General features: G+C 49.5%; 1 protein-coding gene across 2 annotated transcripts in view; it reads left to right on the top strand.

Annotated features, from left to right (window-relative positions):
- Nucleotides 1–17,747, top strand: part of RTN1 (reticulon 1) — a 648,513-nt gene that overhangs the window by 589,705 nt on the left and 41,061 nt on the right. The window lies entirely within an intron of this gene.

Raw genomic sequence — 17,747 nt, 5'->3', positions numbered from 1 at the left:
CAAATGGTGTTAGTGGCCTCGTGGCGGCGTCCACCACTCCCGCTGAGGTTGCCCAGTGTAGGAGCTGGTTGTGACGGAAGCGTTCAGTGGCCGGGATCCCATAATCTCGCATACAATTATGAAATGTGAGAGGCGCCACCCCATGGAACAAATGCGTGAGGGCTCTACATCCTCCCTCTCTCCATAGTTCGAAGGGTCCCTCTCTCAGGGCTGGTGGGAAGGCCGGATTAAAGTGAATGGGCGTAAAGGGGGACGGAAACGTGGTCCAACGGTCATCACCGCTGACCGTGTCCCACACTTTCAGAACCGTGCTGGTAGGTGTGCTGATGTAAGCATTCCTGGGCCGGTCCCCCTTAGGTTTCCAGGCCAAATCCCATATTGACCTCCCTGCCACACTCCTGTCCATATGCAGCCAGTGTTTGTCTGAGAGCTGCTGGGACCATTCCACCAGTACCCGCAGCTGCGCGGCCTTGTAGTACAGGTGCATGTCTGGAAGCCCCACTTCTCCTTCCTTCCGCGGCCGCCGCAGAGTCGCGAAAGAGAAGCATGCCCAGCCTCCTTGCCACACAAACTTCAGCATCAAAGTCTTAAGGCGCCAAAAAAAAACCATCTCCACCGGTATAGGCAGAGCCTGGAAGAGGTATAGGAATTTAGGGAGTAGGACCATCTTGAGCGCATGGATCCTACCCAGCCATGAGATGTATTTTGGCTTCCACCTCCCTAAATCCGCGCGAACTGCTGATAGCATTGGGGGGAAGTTAGCTGAGAACAATGAACCTAGTGCAGGTGTCAGCAGGACGCCCAGATACACCAGGGAGGCAGATGCCCACGATAAGGGCGTGAGCGCGCGTACCCGGTCCACCTCCGTTGGGGGAAGAGTGAGGTTCAGTATGTACGATATATCAAAGTTGACCTTAAACCCCGCCACCGCTTCAAAGTCAGAGAGCACCGATTGAATATGGGGCAACGACAACAGCACATCGTCTGCAAAGAGAGAAATTTTGTGCTGCTCACCTGTGAAGGGAAGACCCTTAATCTGTTCCTTCTCCCGGATCGCAAGGGCCAAAGGCTCGATACTCGCGGAACAAGAAACCCCAATCAACGCGGTCAAAGGCTTTTTCCGCGTCGAGCCCCACCAGGATCGCCGGGATACGGAACCTGTTGGCCTTCTCTATCAGATGTATTACCCGCCTCAGGTTGTCATGTGTCTGTCGCCCCTTTATGAACCAGCACTGGTCCGGATGAATGAGGGCCGGCATCAAGTCCTGGATTCTACTCGCAATGATAGAGGAGTACAATTTAGCATCAACATTGAGGAGAGCTATCGGGCGATACGACGAGCACATGGTGAGATCTTTCCCTGGTTTGGGGAGCACGGTAATCATGGCCTCGGCCATGGTCCCAGAGGTCATCCCGGTGACCGCCATTTCATTAAAGAGGGAGACCAGACACTCACATAATTCTGTCGCAAACGTTTTATAAAACAGGGCAGTGTAGCCATCCGGGCCCGGAGCTTTGTGGAGCTTCAGGGCCTTGATCGCGTCCATCACCTCCGTATCGGAGATAGGGGCAGATAGCAACTCATTCCACTCTCTAGAGACCTGCGGTATGGGGAGGCCAGACAGCAACTCATTTTGGGCATCTTGATCTAGAGCGTCGCCCTTATGAAGCTCGGCATAGAAGCGGCCAAAAATATCCGCCTTATCCACATCTCGGTGCTGCAGGGACCCCGCCTAGTCCTGTATCCCTCCAATGTAGTCCCTCTCTCTCTTATCCCGAAGCTGTCGGGCCATGTGCCGTCCCACCTTGTTCCCCTGTGAGTAGGAAACCCGCCGCAGTCTCAAGAGAGTGAACTCTGCTCGATTGTTGTAATGAGCTTTCAATTTCCCCCGCACCGCTGTCAGAGGCCGGAGGGTCACTCTGGACAGATTCGTTTTGTGCGCCTGTTCCAATATCGCCAGCTCCGCCTCTAATTCCTCACGCTCCTTCCTCCTCAGTTTGTTGAGGTTCGCATTGAGGCCTAGACAGGTGCCCCTCAACGAAGCCTTACAAGCATCCCACGTGTTGAACACTGAGGTGTCCGACGGCGGGTTGAGAGTCAAGAACACCCTAATGGCCTTCCGCAACTCCCTGCAGGAGACCTAGTCTCGTACCAGCGCTGCGGGGAAATACCACTTCCGCCAGCCATCCCCTCCCACCGGCCAGTGCAGCCCGAGAACCACCAGGCTATGATCAGACACTGAGAGCGGAAAAACGCTGAAGTCACGGAGATCCCCCCGAAGGCCTTGGCTCAGAAAGATATGGTCTAAGCGAGAGTAAGAGTGGTGGACGTGGGAGAAGAAAGTGTAATCCCGGGTCCGGGGGTGCAGGGAGCGCCAGCTATCAATCAACCCCAGTTCACCCACCTGTCGCTGTGTTTCGGCGGAAAAGACCCCAGCCTCCGCCCTCTGTGCTCTGGAGCTATCCAGGTCCCTGTCCCACACCATGTTAAAGTCCCCCATCAAGAACAAGTGCCCTTCCAGAAAGTCCCCCACCTTGTCCAACAGGCCCTGAAGAAAGCTATTCTGTCTAGCATTGGGAACATAAACCATGACAAAGGTGCACAGTCGACCGTACAAAGACCCTTTCACCATCAGCAAATGGCCATCTTTGTCACTACACACCCCTGTAGGCTGGAAATGAAGGGATGCCCGAAAGAGAAGAGCCACCCCCCTGTGTTTGGTGGTGGCAGAGGACCTGTAGATGAGGGGAAAATGTTTGTGCCGGAGCCGAAGCTCGTCTCTTCTAGCCAGGTGGGTCTCCTGGAGGCCCACCACATCCAGATGATGGTCAGACAAATATTTCCACAGTTTCTGGCGTTTCTGTGGGGAGTTGACACCTTTCACATTCTATGTGCCAATACTAAGAGGCATGAGGTGTCAACAGGCCCCAACGCTGTGTACTTGGTATGGTAACCTGATGCTGTCCCCTCCCTCCCACAGGCAAACAGGCATCCTCCCGGACTCCAGTCACTCCCCCGAGCTCCCCTGACGGTCCCCCATCCCCACTCTCCCACCTCCGGCCCCAGGCTCCAAAGTCCTCCAAAATCCAATCGCACCACAACAGGAAGAGGACCCCAGTCATAGCGTAGATCATTGACAGCAATTGCCCCTGAATCCGGTCTCCCAGGTCCCACGCAATGTTCAGCCTGAGAGGACAACACACACAACAAGCATCCATTGGTCGCCACCACCCCTCTACCCACCCCCACCCACCCCCCCGTGCAGCCCACCCCCAAACACCCCCCCTCCACACCCCCCCCAACAAGCAAGCAAACAAGAAAAAAATACTTAACAGTCCCAGATTGATGAAGATCGCAGAACAGTCTCTGGGAAGGGAACGGGAAACCACCGATGGGTCTCCCAAGGCCACGGACCGGGGTGTCTTCTCAAAAAGTACAACCATACCCACGGTACCTGAGTGCACGGGCCCCTCCGGCGCCATCTGGCCATGAGCCTGAAAATTAGGCCGCCCCGGAGCTCTGCTGGGAAGACATCAATGTCTCTGAGGCAACTGACGCCACCGCATCTCCTCTCTCCTGCAGGCTAGTCGCGCGGTCAGGTCGCTCGCGATCTGTCTCCGACCCCACTCTGTGCCAAGAGGCGGATCGTCGCCGTCTCTGCGACGAAGGGCTGCCTGCCCCAGAAGCAGGAGTTGTGTCCTCGATGCCCAGAAGCTCTTTCCCCACCTGAAGAGAGCGGATCTGAGCCAGCTTATTTTGCCACCGGAAGACTATGCGGAAAGGATGACCCCATGAGTAGGGAATGTTATGGTCTCGCAGAAAGGCAGTCACTGGTCGAAACTCGCGCCTCTTCTGGAGAGTCGTTGCTGCCAAGTCCTGATAAATGAGGGCCATTGAAACCAAGGTCCTGGAAAAAGGGTTTTGGGTTTTGGGTTTTGTTCCAACGCCAACACCTGACAGCTTCACCGAGATGTGTGAAGTCAAACAACTGTTCAGGAAGGTACGACTGCGGTCGTTCTTTCATGACAAACCTGAAATTGAAAGAACTGACACGGGCTGCGTAAACCATCAACCTTCACACCGACCGACAACATGGTCCCACCTGAGGTATTAACATTTGAAAGGGCTGTCCTCAGGGGTTTGGAAACCAGACCGATTACCAGTAGCTTCAACAATCTGAGCAAAACTTAGAGACAGGCAGTTCAGTCCCTGTCCAACGATACAACCATTGTCATCAAACAGGCAGACAAGGGAGGTGCCACCGTGATTCAGAGCAGCTGTGACCATGACACAGAATGCAAACGTCAGCTGGCGAACACCACCCATTACAGACCTTTGACTACAGACCCAACCAAAAGACTAACCACTACCATCACTAGCTTAATTATGGAAGGTGAAACCAACAAGTGGATCACTAAGAATGAAGCAGCATTCTTACTGCCCCCCGATCCGGTGATACCCTATTTCTACACCCTCCCGAAGATCCACAAAGGGCAAACCCCGGTCCCTGGTAGGCCTATCGTCTCCGGGATTGGTTCATTACTTGAGCCGCTTTCCAAATTTTGCGATGCCTTCTTACAACCTGTGGTTAGGAAAATACCCTCTTTTCTACAAGACACTAGGGATGTGCTCCGTCTTATAGATAACATCGAGGGGAGCGAGGATGTGGTCCTCCTCCTGACATTAGACGTCGAAGCACTGTATACGAACATCCCTCAACAAGACACCCTAGAAGCCGTTGAATCTACTCTTCTACAGGAAAAATGGTGCTCACCAACACCAGTCTTATTCATACTAGCGTGTGCAACCATAGCCCTAACTGAGAACTTTTTCCAGTACGGGACCCAACTATACCAGCAAATCAGGAGGACCTCTATGGGTTCGACCATTGCCCCTAGTCTAGCCTGCATCTACATGGCCACCTTCGAGGAAAGTGTCATAAGGGCCACACACAACCCCTTCTGTGACCACATAACACTCTGGCGCAGGTACATAGACGATATCCTCATACTATGGAAAGGAGATCGGGCGACCTGTGAGGCATTCTGAGCGTGGATCAATCTGCAGAACCCTTTTCTTACATTTACTGGTACCATCTCAGAGACGGCTATCCCCTTCTTAGACTTGAGTATTAGTCTAAACCCGGCTGGGCTAAAGACTACACTCTACCGGAAAAACACCAACAGGAATAGTCTTCTTCTTTATGAGAGTTACCACCAGAGAGCCCTGAGGGACAATCTCCTTTTTGGACAGTTCCTCAGGGTACGTAGAAATTGCACAGACAGGGCAGACTTTAAACAAGAAGCGAGTCTCCTACAACACAAATTACAGGGCAGAGGGTACCCGGCTAGGCTTGTGTACAACTCCTGCAAACGAGCCCTGAACAACCCTAGGGAAGCACTACTCGAGACACGTCCCAAAGAGTCCGATGACTTGATCACATGTGTCACCTGTTATACCAAAAACTCAGCCTAGATCAAAAACACGATAAACAAACATTGGAATATCATCAACTCTGGTGGTTTGGATATTCCACGGCCTCATTTTGCTTTCAAACGTATGTCCAACCTGAAGGACGCACTAATTCACACACGGCCCATGAAGCAAAACACCAACAGCCAGAGTACACTGTGGGGCCTTCCCCCGTGACAGGTCACTTTCCATGTGGGTGGTGCGCTGTTTGTCCTCAAACGCGACAGTGCAAGGAGATCGCCCTTACAGACACTTTCACCTGGCAGCTCCTTAAGCATACCAATTGCAACAGCACTAGATGCATCTACATGCTAACCTGCCCATGTAATAAACATTACATTGGGATGGCCATGAGACAAGCCAAACTGCGAATTATGGAGCACAAAAGCAACATTAGATGCTTAAAGACACACACCAGGTTGTATGAACACTATACACAGCAGGGACATCAGGCATACAGTATACGCTGGTTCGTTTTGGAATCCCATCCCATCATTACCCAACAGGCCTTGTTCCAAATCGAACAAAGATGGGTCCATCGGCTTAAATTAGACACGACTGGCCTTAACGACTCTGTACCATGGTCGTCCCTCACACGCTAGAACTGACCCTGTATACGCCTGGATGCCTTTTCAGTGTCCTAACTTATTCTCCCCACCTTGATTGGCCACGAAGTATGCTGGCATCTTTCACTTTCAGTTGCCTACACTTAATGTCGTTTTTACATCAACCCCTCCTGCCCTGTTTGTAATTAGCTACCTCTACAGCGGTTGGCACCAAACACAGGGGTGCGAATACAACGATTGACCAGCCCTGGTTTACTATCCCTGCCCAAACCTTGTCTCATAGCCACCATAAGACACTCCACCAAATTGGAACACATGCATATAGTACCATCACCACATAGCGCTATACCCCATTCTGGTCCAGTGAACTGCGGATCACAGTACAGATACACGTGATGGGAGTATTCGGCTAAGATGTCGCTGTGGGACTGCTGTGTGATATCCATACCTTGTTTCACCACCACCAATAACACGAGCCCGCAAATTGCCTCCTGGTTGATGATAACAAACCCCGCACTATCTTATCTGTTTGGCTCTGTATTGTTCCATATGTGTGTGTTTTTACCGTTGCCTGTTCATCATACTCCTTGAACAGTTTCCGTGTGCCCATACTCGCACTTACGATTATTTACGGGTGGACAGTTGATTGTGGGACTTGAGTGTCATTTCGGACCCTTCTCACCCCATCAACACCACCATTAATATTGGCCCCTCCATTGTTATCGGGCTCCAACAGCAAACCCTTCCCGATCGTACTTGATTGACCCTGCATTTTTACCAAGTACACACTAGTATTCTTGCCCTTCCACATCCCTTTGACAACACCCAAGATGGCCACCGAAATAAGGCGCTGGTTGTATGGGCGGAACTGAGTGGCTGTGTCTACCGATGGGAAAGACTTGACGCATGCGCATTACAGGTCCGTGATGGCCCCACCCCCATGCAATCCTGGCAAGGCGGGAGTACTGGAGCTCCATAAACAAAGCACAGATTCCGTGTCCGCTACCAGTCGCTCTGTCCTGACCAGACGGTGGGGGTAGGTGTTATCGGCTCTGACCGCACGCCGATCGGGTAAGTTTCCAAGGAAGCCTCCACAATTCTGTACTGTCACCCTGCGGGTTACACTCAGCGCTGGGTGCGCTTTACCCGTCGGGGTAGCTGCTATCTACTAATTGCAGCTGCTGACGCCGGCCCTAGGCTATGGGCACAGTCTTTGGTGGGCGCAGCTTTCGTGCCCTTATGTTATTGTTGGCGCGTGGGTTTGGCCCTGGCTGGTCCTTGCTCCTCACCGGTTTCCCCGTGTGGGTGTGTAGGGATGAGTCGTGTTGTGTCCTTGTGCCGGCAGTTGTTATGGAGTACGCGCTGCCTCCAGAGCTTGTGTGTAACTAGGAACCATAGTCGCTCACTGCATAGTTTGACTTGCTGCTACCCCTATGGCAGCCTCCCCTCCAGAGCCACGACCTATGGCAGGGTGTGATCTCCTCACAACCAGATCCATGAGTGAATGTAATTTATGTACCCCCATGCTCTTGTCCATCTCCCTTCCTTGCAGGTACCTGACCCATACGTGCACGTCCCACTGGAGCTGACTGCGGGGCGCCTTAGGATTTTCCGTAGGGTAAGCTCTTAGACTTCTTGCCCTTTTTTCCATTTGTCTCTAATAGCTTTAGCGTCTCTACCTTGCTAATACAAGCATCTGATACCCACGATGTCGGTACACTTATGACAATTCATCAGATGATTGTTTGTTTTAAACTCACGAGTGTGCCTTTGAGCGTAGAATGTATGTGACCTGTATCCCAGTAAACACAGCACTGATTTCTCTCCTGTGTTATGTATTTCCTTTAGGTCGCATCAAATTGGCAGGACCTGCTGGCCTGCTTAATTACTGACCTCAAGAAATAAGGTTGTAATACACTTTTATTCTTAGTTTTTCACTGTGTAGTACTGAACACCTAGGTCCTGAAGAATTGCCATTTGGGCAAGAAGCATGTTGACCTGATCAGAGGGTTGTAGGTATTTTGCTTGGAATCTCCTCAGCATATATCTCCCCTCCCACTATTTTAATCAAGGGCGTCGGCCACGCCAATAAAAGTTCATTGTGGACTGACCCACCTTTTTTAACTCACCACTATCTCACGACTACACTTTCACTTGCCCTCTCACCCGCATGCACCATATGGCTGGAACAAAAGATCTCTGATAAAGAGCCCCTTCACGGGTGCCCGTCAGACATTGCAGCGCCAGTCTGATGAGGAGCAGAACCCATATGATGAAGCATGACATCTAGCTTGCTAGGTGTGTGAGGTTTTAGTTCCAAAAAGGGAATTCCCCGCCCTTGTTTCCCTTCTTCTACGCTCTACACACACTTGTCCTCTTCACTCACATCGGGGAACTTTGTACCCCTCTTGTGTTACTAGTCTTCTGGACATGTACACTGGACCCCGTTAAATATCGTCCATTCTTGGTTCCCCCTTGTTGTTGATAACCAAATAATGTTTTCAGTAACAAAAAAATTCTTGTGTAGAGAGTAATTCTAAGTCGACGATTGTATACTTATGTTCTGTGGCCAACACGATTCTGGAGTTTTAGGCAGTTGGATGCAAAGCTTCAGTAAAGGGGGACTGCTGAAAATTTAGTGGTTGAAGCATCTGTTCAAAAAGAAAAAGGTAACTGGGAGTTAAGATGTTTCAGAATATGGACACAGGTGAATGCTTCTGTTTTTTTAGAGTTTGAAAGACTTCTTCTTTATCAATACTCCAGATCAAGGATGGATTGTTTTATAGGACTGGCAGTGGTAAAAGAGTTGAGTAGAACTTTTTGGATGTCTCTTAAGTTGCTTGGTTAAGGCCATTCTAAACCTCCCTGGACTTCGGTCTTGTCCTTACTGATCCCATTGCAAGAAATCTGAAAGTCAAGGACAGGGCCGGACTAGCCGTAGCGGGCACCGGGCATTTCCCCGGTGGGCTGCCAGGGTGGGGGCCGGTTTTGGGCCCCTGTGGGGCCATTTTTGTTACCGCGGCTGGCAATATCAGCCTCTGTAACAAAATCAGCTGAAACCAGCCCTAGCAAACAGCTCAGCTGCACCCCCTGCTCCCCAGGGGGGCCGGCCGAGCAGTTTGCCCTGGCCGGTTTCGGTGCTCAGTCCGACCCTGCTCTAGGAATGAAACCTGGGAGACTTTAAAGACACATTTTTCTAACTTGACTGGTAAACAATGCAGAAATTCTCGCACATACTGTTGATTGATTGATATATATTGAAATCTTTGAAAGTATCATTTACAATCTGATGAAATGAGGCTGCAGCATCACATAGCCAGAATGGCATTACCAAATACTTGAAGTGGCCATACCCAGTGTTAAAGGCCATCTTCTATTCATCACCTTCTTTGATTTGAAAAAAGGTTGTACGCTTATATCAAGCTTAGTAAAGACATTCGCTGCCTTTATTTGGTCCTACAATACTGATAAAAGAGGAAGAGCATATGTGTTTAGGATTGTAATTGTGTTAAATTCTTTATGATCAATGAAGTGATAATATTTCCATGAGGCTTAGGATCAAAAAGGGTTGAAATCCTTGTGAACTAAATGGAATAGCAGACGTACCCTTTGCTAAGTTTTGTTGTAGGTATTGCCAAAAATCTTCATATTTTTTTGATAATAAGGGAGTAAATTGCAAAGTGTAAATGTGGGAGAAAACGTCACCCTCAAGTGCAATCTTCTTAGGTGCAATTGTGGTTGGTGACCCTTATGCCAGACGCTGTGAAACCACACGTTTGGCACGGTGATTTGTGGCAGTGCTCCCATTCTGTCAAACTCTAATGGCCCTCCTTCTTAATTAAGAGGGATTCCACAATTTGATAGAAACAAATCCTTTATTGACTTATCTCTGGTTCTTGGGCTTTGGATGGGATTGATATCCCTGGCTGGACTGGGCTGCCAGTGTGGGAGGAGGGTGGGAAGGGGATTGTTTTGGGTGTTTTACTTGTGCACATCTACCTATACTGTTGTTGGTAGAAGGAATGAACACACCAACATAGTGCTGCCATGTCTGGGTCGCCCCACTAGCTCTTCGCTACTTCTTTAGGGATGACAGACATCAAATCTATACGTGATAGTGACACTCGTCCCTGCATCAATTGCCTCACATGGAACGTTAGAGGACTGGGAGATCCACGCAAACATAAGCAAGTACTAGCATATCTGGGGAATATCCTTTACACGCGGATGTTACCCTGCGCTACCATTACGACGCGTCTCTTACAACGCAAGTCGTAACCATGACTTGCCTGGAGGGCGCTCAAGGACAAGGAATAGTTAATTTACTATTCCAACACCTTCCCTACTATCCACGGGGACTGGTGTTGGAATAGTAAATTAAACTATTCCTAAGTCCGCACCCTACAGCGCAAGTCGTGGTAATGACTTGGGTTGTAAAACACGCGTTGTAACGGTACGCGTGGTAATAGCCCGCGTCGTACTGTCATACATCCAGCATATCTAGACAGATATAACATATACATTGCTCTGTTACAAGAGATGCTACATATTCCTCATAATCATGTAGCACAGCGACACTAGTGCGCACACCATATATCCCACAGGGATCTTGTAATGACCACCAGGGATGCTATGCCTTGATAAGGGGTAGATTTGCATATTTCTCACTCATTATTGTCAACTGCTGTGGCCCAAACACTGGTGACCCTTCATTCTTCGATAGACTATGGGGCCAGATTGCAGATATTGGCTCCACATACATTCTATGGGGGGGGCTTCAACTTAGCTATCAATGCAGAACTGGATAGGCTGCCTGGCTTCTCTACCTCCCACAGTGCTGCCGCCCAACTTGTCCATGACATTTTGATGTAGGGTGAGATGCTATATGCCTGGTGCGCACTGCTCCCACAGCTGAAAGAAGGGACCTTCTATTCAGACGTGCGTGCAAGTTGGTCCAGATTGGATTACTGCCTTCAATCCCAAGGCCTGGGTTCATGGATTTGAGGAACTATAAATTTAGCATGCATCTACTCAGATCACTCCCCGGTTCTCCCGGAGCTGAGCCCCCGAGGACTTCTTCGCCATGTGCAATGTGGCGCCTCTCTCCACTGCTGCTCTTGGATGCTCCCTTTAGAGAGGAGCTAGGACATGCAATTAGACTTTTTAAAAAGAAACCGAGATACAGTTCCCAAACTGAGTACTGTTTGGAAGGCCTTTAAAGTTACAATACAAGGGTTATGCATGGCTTTGGTGTGTTGTGGGCCCTTAGAGTTATGTTTAACAACATAGAGGGAGACATTAAGAAATCAGAGACTCAGTTAGGTGCACCCAGAGACCCTGAAGTGGCCAGGAAGATTAGGGCAGCCCTGTCTGACTTTCAAGACACAGTAGAACATTATTGTTTATAGCAAGGCAAGAACACTCTGGCGAGAACATATGGCAAGGTAAAGCGACCAGAACATGCATTGGTGTCCTTGACACGTAAACCCCGGTTTACAAACACAATTCTTGAGATTGAGGACTGAGCCTTAGTATGGGACACTTTGGACATTTTGCGAGTGTTTGCCTCATTTTATGGTACACTACACACCTTAACTACACACTGTACTGGGGGTCTCAACACAAAAATATGCCACCAGATGCCAACAAGGGAAATGGAAAACAGAAAAATGGGAAACAGGAGTATTGTGAAAATAATGTGAAGGGGACCCTTAAGCAGAGTTTGGATTCCCATCAACTACCTGAGTGATCAGTATTATCATCTGGTCATCCTCCCATTTGAAAGATATACCTCTTGACCATAGAGGCTAACTTCCCGGGAAAACTCTCTTAGTTGGGTCAAAATTGGAGAGCCAGAACCTCACGAAGAACAGATTGCATATTCCTTCAAAAAATGATCACAAAGGAGATCTCAAGTAGCTCTGAGAACCTGTCAAATCAGGGTTCAGTCCTGGGTAGTCCACATCCCACAACTTGTGCAGCCTGTTTGCATTGCTTCTGGATATTGACCCAGATTTATCCCCAGTTGCTGTCTTAATTGATACCACCAAGGCTTTTGATTCACTGAAATGGGATTACTTAATGGCCATGCTTCAGCGTATGGGAATCCCCCATGTTTCTGAAATGGATTGCCCTCCTGAACTCCCATCCATCAGCCAAGGTCACGATCAACGGATCATGCTCAGCACCGTTCTTTATCACTCGGGGCACGCGGAAGGGGTGCCCACTTTCACCATTGCTGCTTTTGTTGGCAGTCGTACTGCTGGCTGGCAAGATTCAACAACACCACCACCAATATTCAATCAGGTATCCCACTAGACATATTTTAGTATTGCTCCACACTGATGACACCACCCTTGGGATAGCCTGAACTCTGTGCTTGCCAAAATTGTTCACCTTTGTTTGTCGGGCATCCAAATATACTGGGCAAAGTTTTATATTTTTCCTCTAACTGAATCAACCCAGAGGTTCCAACCAGATTTCCCCCTAATGAGATGTGACTCAAATCTTAGATATCCGGGCATATAGTTGTCTAGAGATAAAAATGAACTTATGCGCGTGAACTATGGAATGGTCCTGAACAATATAAAGGACAGTTTTACCCGCTGGCTGTCACTGCCCATGTTTCTTGCAGGAAGAATTTCCCTTATGAAAATGGTTATATTGCCAACGTTTCTTAATGTAATGTAATGTGTCTTGTAAAGCGCACTGCTGCCCTGAGGCGTCGTGGCGCTGTAGACCGCTGGGGAACCCGTCCTGGCTATCCCTGTGAGATGATCCCTACTGGGTGTCTCCAAGGTGAAACCAGGCATCCCCGGCGAATGTGGGGGGCCGTTGTAGAGATGAGGCAAGCTAATACCCAGAGTTGCCGAGTGTGATCCCTGGTTAGAGTAGGCACCGAGGCGAGAATTATCGAGTCCGCTGACCCTGGTCCACGACCCTGCCGCATCAGGAATTGAACCCTGGTCCCGGGCCGTTCTCTGCTTCCGGGTCTGCCGCCTCTAACCAGTGAGCCACACCACTCCACAATATTCCTTATTCACCGGGGTGACACTTCTTTAAATTGCTCAGAAGGCAGTTGATACGCTTGGCCTGGGCAGGGAAACAACTGTGCATAAAATGGGAACTACTCACTCTACCCTTCAGGAAGGGGAGGCTTTGAAGATCCGGACAAAGAGCTTTACTATCTATGTGCACAGGCGCATCACATTATATATTGGCATAAACCTGTACCTTACATTCCGCACTTGGCCATTGAACAGGGCTAAATGACCCTAATCCCTTATACCGCTTATTTGGGACATCAAGGATCCATCAGTGCCCCCTCTGGCTCTACTGTTGCATGCACCAATGCAGCGTGGAACAAACTAGCAAAAAAAGCATAGACCTCCACTACCTTCGTTTCCATTACACTATCAGACATCAATTCCAGTCACTCATGAAATTGCTTGCCGAAACATGCTGCATCGGGCTGGCGCTACTACTCGGGGAGACCTTCATAAAGACAGCCTATTCATCAATAGTGAAGCCTTATATGCTGGCGGACAACTGACACCCTTAGATGCATTTCTATATCTCAGACTGAAACATAAGGTAAAAGTTGCTACCCCGACTTTCCCCGGGAGCCCCCCACACTAGGGGGCTCATTAGGATCGCGGTTTTCCCACATCCTCTGGGCCGGCGGAAGCCACCGCCGGCCCGGAGGATGCGGGAAAACCGCTGCTGAGCCTCAAAAGACCCACCGCCATATTAGGATGGCGGTGGGTCTTGAAATCTGTCCGCAGCTCTTCCGCCGCGGTCGCCTTCCGACCGCGGCGGAAAAGCTTTAACATGGCTGGCGGTCTCTATCAGACACCGCCAGCCATATTATGATGGTGTAAAATGTATGCTTTTCCACAGCGGTTTTTCCGCCGTGGAAAAGCATACGGACCTTCACTTCGGGGGCCCGTTGTGGGCCCCCTGGGTGAAGGGGGGTGGGGGATGCACATGGGGGGTACCATTTGCGTGACCAAAGCAGCAGGCACCGCGCGGTGCCTGCCGCTTTGTGCATGCAAATGCACAACTTACATTTTTAACATTGCGGCGGGTGCTGCCGCAATGTTAAAGATACAGGATGTGACCGCCAGGGTGGCGGTCACATCCTAATGTGGACGGAGGGACCGCCGCTGCCCCTGCGGACGGTCCCTCCTACTCTTTGGTGGCGGACGGACTCAGGTCCGTCCGCCATCATAATCGGCCCCTTAGTACGATGCTTAACTCCGAGAGCCCCCACACTTAGCATGTTGCACATGCTGCTTAACCCAGAAGGGCCGAAATGCTTGGTTTCCCTCCTATATCACACAGCACAGCCGGAGATGCCGGTCATGAGTGGGGGAGCTCAGTAGGGTTGGGATCTGGAACTGAGTGCTCCCTTCACTGATGCTCAGTGGCTCCATTGTTGCCAGCAGATGAGGCACATCGCACCAAGCAGTAGGTTATGTATTATCCATTATAAATTCCTGCACTGGCTATACTATACTCCAGCAAAGCTGCACAGATATAATCTCCTCCCTGATGACAGATGTGCCAGGCTTGGAATGGAGGGTGCAGACTTCCTACACCTGGCCTGGTCATGTCACCAGATTCAGTCTTATTGGAGGGAGATCGAAGGAGCGCTATTGCTCATGATTGATCAAACACTCATCCTCACCCCACTGGTGGCAGTTTTGGGACATACAGGAGACATAGAGGTGGGATATAGAAAAAAGTCCCTCTGTGCCATCTTCTAGCTAAACGGAGGTAGCTTGTAAGTGGTGAAGGGGCCAAGCACCTACATTTAAGGACTGGTTGCAAGACTTGATATTCTGTAAAGACCAGCTTGCTACATATGCCGAACTATTGCCCCCTCGCTCAAGACCCATGGATTTATGGAGACCATTGGAGTCTTACCTTCTAATCCAGGACTCAGATGCGGCTGTTAACATCACCCCACTCAATGGATTGGGGACTGTCCTCTTCAACTTACTTCCTGATGATCCACACACTTCATCAGTTATTGGCACAGCCCTACCACCGCCGTAATGTGCCTTACATTTGCATGAGGCGTTTGCATCTATTATTCTGTATAACCATTAAGAGCTAAATGCATCTCACATTTGTGTCTGCTGTACAGTACCATGCCTATGGATGCTCTATTGTCTTTTGATGTATCCGCTGTGGGAGAGTGCGGCTCTGGCTTGCACTTACGGTGCTATTTAAGATGGTATGTGTAATTGTTGACTGTTATTCTTTTCTTTTATTCATCCTTCATAAATGTGTCCTTTGTGATCTAAACACAAAATACAAATAAAGAAATCTAGAATAGAAAAAAAAATAATTAAGATGGTTTAGCCTTTTGGTCTATGTACAGCTCTCTGTGATTTTTGTAGTCACACTTTTGGCTTATGGTATAGCAGCATTAAAGGGTAATGTTCCTGTTACAAAACACAAAGGGGTCCATTATGATATCGGGCGGATTGCCTCAGCCAGGCCCGCAGTAGCCACCGCCAGCCTGGCGGAGGCAATCCGCCCGATATCATAACCAGATTTCCCCCCGCCATATTAGGATGGCGGGGGGGACCACGGCGGACGGCAAGACCGTCCGCCGCTTTTCCGCCCCGGTCACCTTGCGGCCGGGCGGAAAAGAAATAATATGGTGGCGGTGTCTAATAGACACCGCCAGCCATATTATGATGTCTGGTTTTCAGTGCCTTTCTGCGGTGGCGATGCCGCCACGGAAAGGCATGCGGTCTTCACTCTTGGGGCCCCCTGCGGGCCCTCAGAGTGAAGTATAGGTAGGGGGTGCACATGGGTGGTACCTGTGGTACCCCCTTCATTGTCATTTACAAAGCGGAAGGCACTGCGCGGTGCCTGCCGCTTTGTAAATGACAATGTGAAAGTGCATTTTCAGCATTGTGGCGGGCGGTGCAGAGAGCACCACCCGCCACAATGCTGAAAATACAGGATGTGCCCGCCACTGTGGCGGGCACATCCTAATAGCACCCCTGGGATCCCCGCCCTTATGGCGGGCGGTCCCGATTTACGATGGGATGACGGGTGGGCAAAGTCCGGCCGTCATCCTAATAAGGCCCAAAGTGTGGAATTATTTCCAATGTTGCATAGGTGCACTGCACCGGACAGCAGACATCCAAAGAGGTAATGTCATAAACCTTGTGGAAGCACAGATGTTTGTGCTGAAAGGGTACCCTTCCAGTATAAAACCTAACCTTGATATCACTTAAATATTGTTGCACTTTGTTTTAAGGGTGTGTGCATTTGCTCAAGTCAGCCTAAAGTATGCCAGCACCAGAGGAGAGAACAGCAGCATCACATCTTAGTAGATATTGAACTGTTAGGCTCTCTCGTTTTTGTGCAACGCAGCACCTCAACTTTGACTACTGCACACGGTAAAAACTTAGGGGTCTATTTACGAGGTGATTTGCATCACTCTTGCACCATGCAACCTTAAGTCAGATTTATGAAGCCGTGCAAGTCCACTTTGCATAGCCGCGAGTGGCCCCATAAATCTGGAGCTAGGTAACACAGCGCAAATCACTCTGTTGCCTTACTCTGTCCTGGGAAAATGTTCCATGGGCGTTGCATGGATGTCCCTACGCAACTCACATGATGTTTTATGCCTTCCCAGATCTACCAGAACTGGTAAACCTGGGACTGTGCCAAAAAGCTAAACCTTCCCAGGAGAGGCGTAAGAAGGAGAAATTAGCTTATTTCTCCTCGTTACTTTCTATTTCTATGTGTGCTGCATTTTGCAGCACACATAGAGGAATATGCCTCGCAGGATTGTTTTTGTGGAGGAAGGTGCCCCTTCCTGCTCAAAAACAATTCTTCATACAACGCAGGCACCCTTGCACCATGGTGCAAGTGTGCCTGCATTGGCGCTAGGCTGCCAATAGGGGGCCTGCACAGAGGAAAAGGCATGAATGTGCCATATTGCCTTATATACTGGGCATCCCTGCCCTTTCCCTGTCATGCAGTGCAGCGCAGCAAGGTGAAATCGAGGAAACCATCCTGGGGCCAAAGATTTTATTGGGCTTAACCCCTTCGATGCTCATGGCGGAGCGGTTCCGTCATGAGCGCCGGTTGGGCTGTGCTCATGACGGAACCGTTCCGTCACGACCACGCCCGCTATTTAGAACCTTCAGCACAGTGCGAAAATTTGCGCCGCGCTGAAGGTGTTAAAGGCGGATGCTGTTTTTCAGGTTCCTTGTGCCTCTACCCGGACAGGCCTTGTGTGTGGGGCCATGAACTCTGCACCTAGTCTGCACACATACTGAAAGCTACAGGAGGTCTTGTAAAGCATGTTACAATGGATGCACTTTGTCAATTAATTTGGAGTAATCTATTTCTGACAACAATTTTTTTTAAATGTTCGTAAGACACAAGTAGCAGGACTTGCACACCGAAAGTAAGTCAGTTTTGCATTTTATCATGAAACGGTTTAAGACTTTGCACAATAGTACCCTTAATTTGAATCTCAGCAACTGGATCAAGTGAGTGGAATTGTTTGTGTAGCATTTTAAGAAGCAGAACTATTCTAATGAGGCAGTACAACATATGCGCATTGAACACTGCCTGGCAGCCTGATGAAGTACTGATTTGGAAATATTCTGATTTGGCTTGCAATGTCTATAGATTTTGAAGCAGAATGCCTTCTGTATCTACTGGATAAA

Source organism: Lissotriton vulgaris, chromosome 9, assembly GCF_964263255.1.
Source record: "Lissotriton vulgaris chromosome 9, aLisVul1.2, whole genome shotgun sequence".
Taxonomy (NCBI): Eukaryota; Metazoa; Chordata; class Amphibia; order Caudata; family Salamandridae; genus Lissotriton; species Lissotriton vulgaris.
The sequence above is the reverse complement of the archived record's forward strand: the minus strand, read 5'-3'. Positions and strand labels throughout refer to the sequence as shown.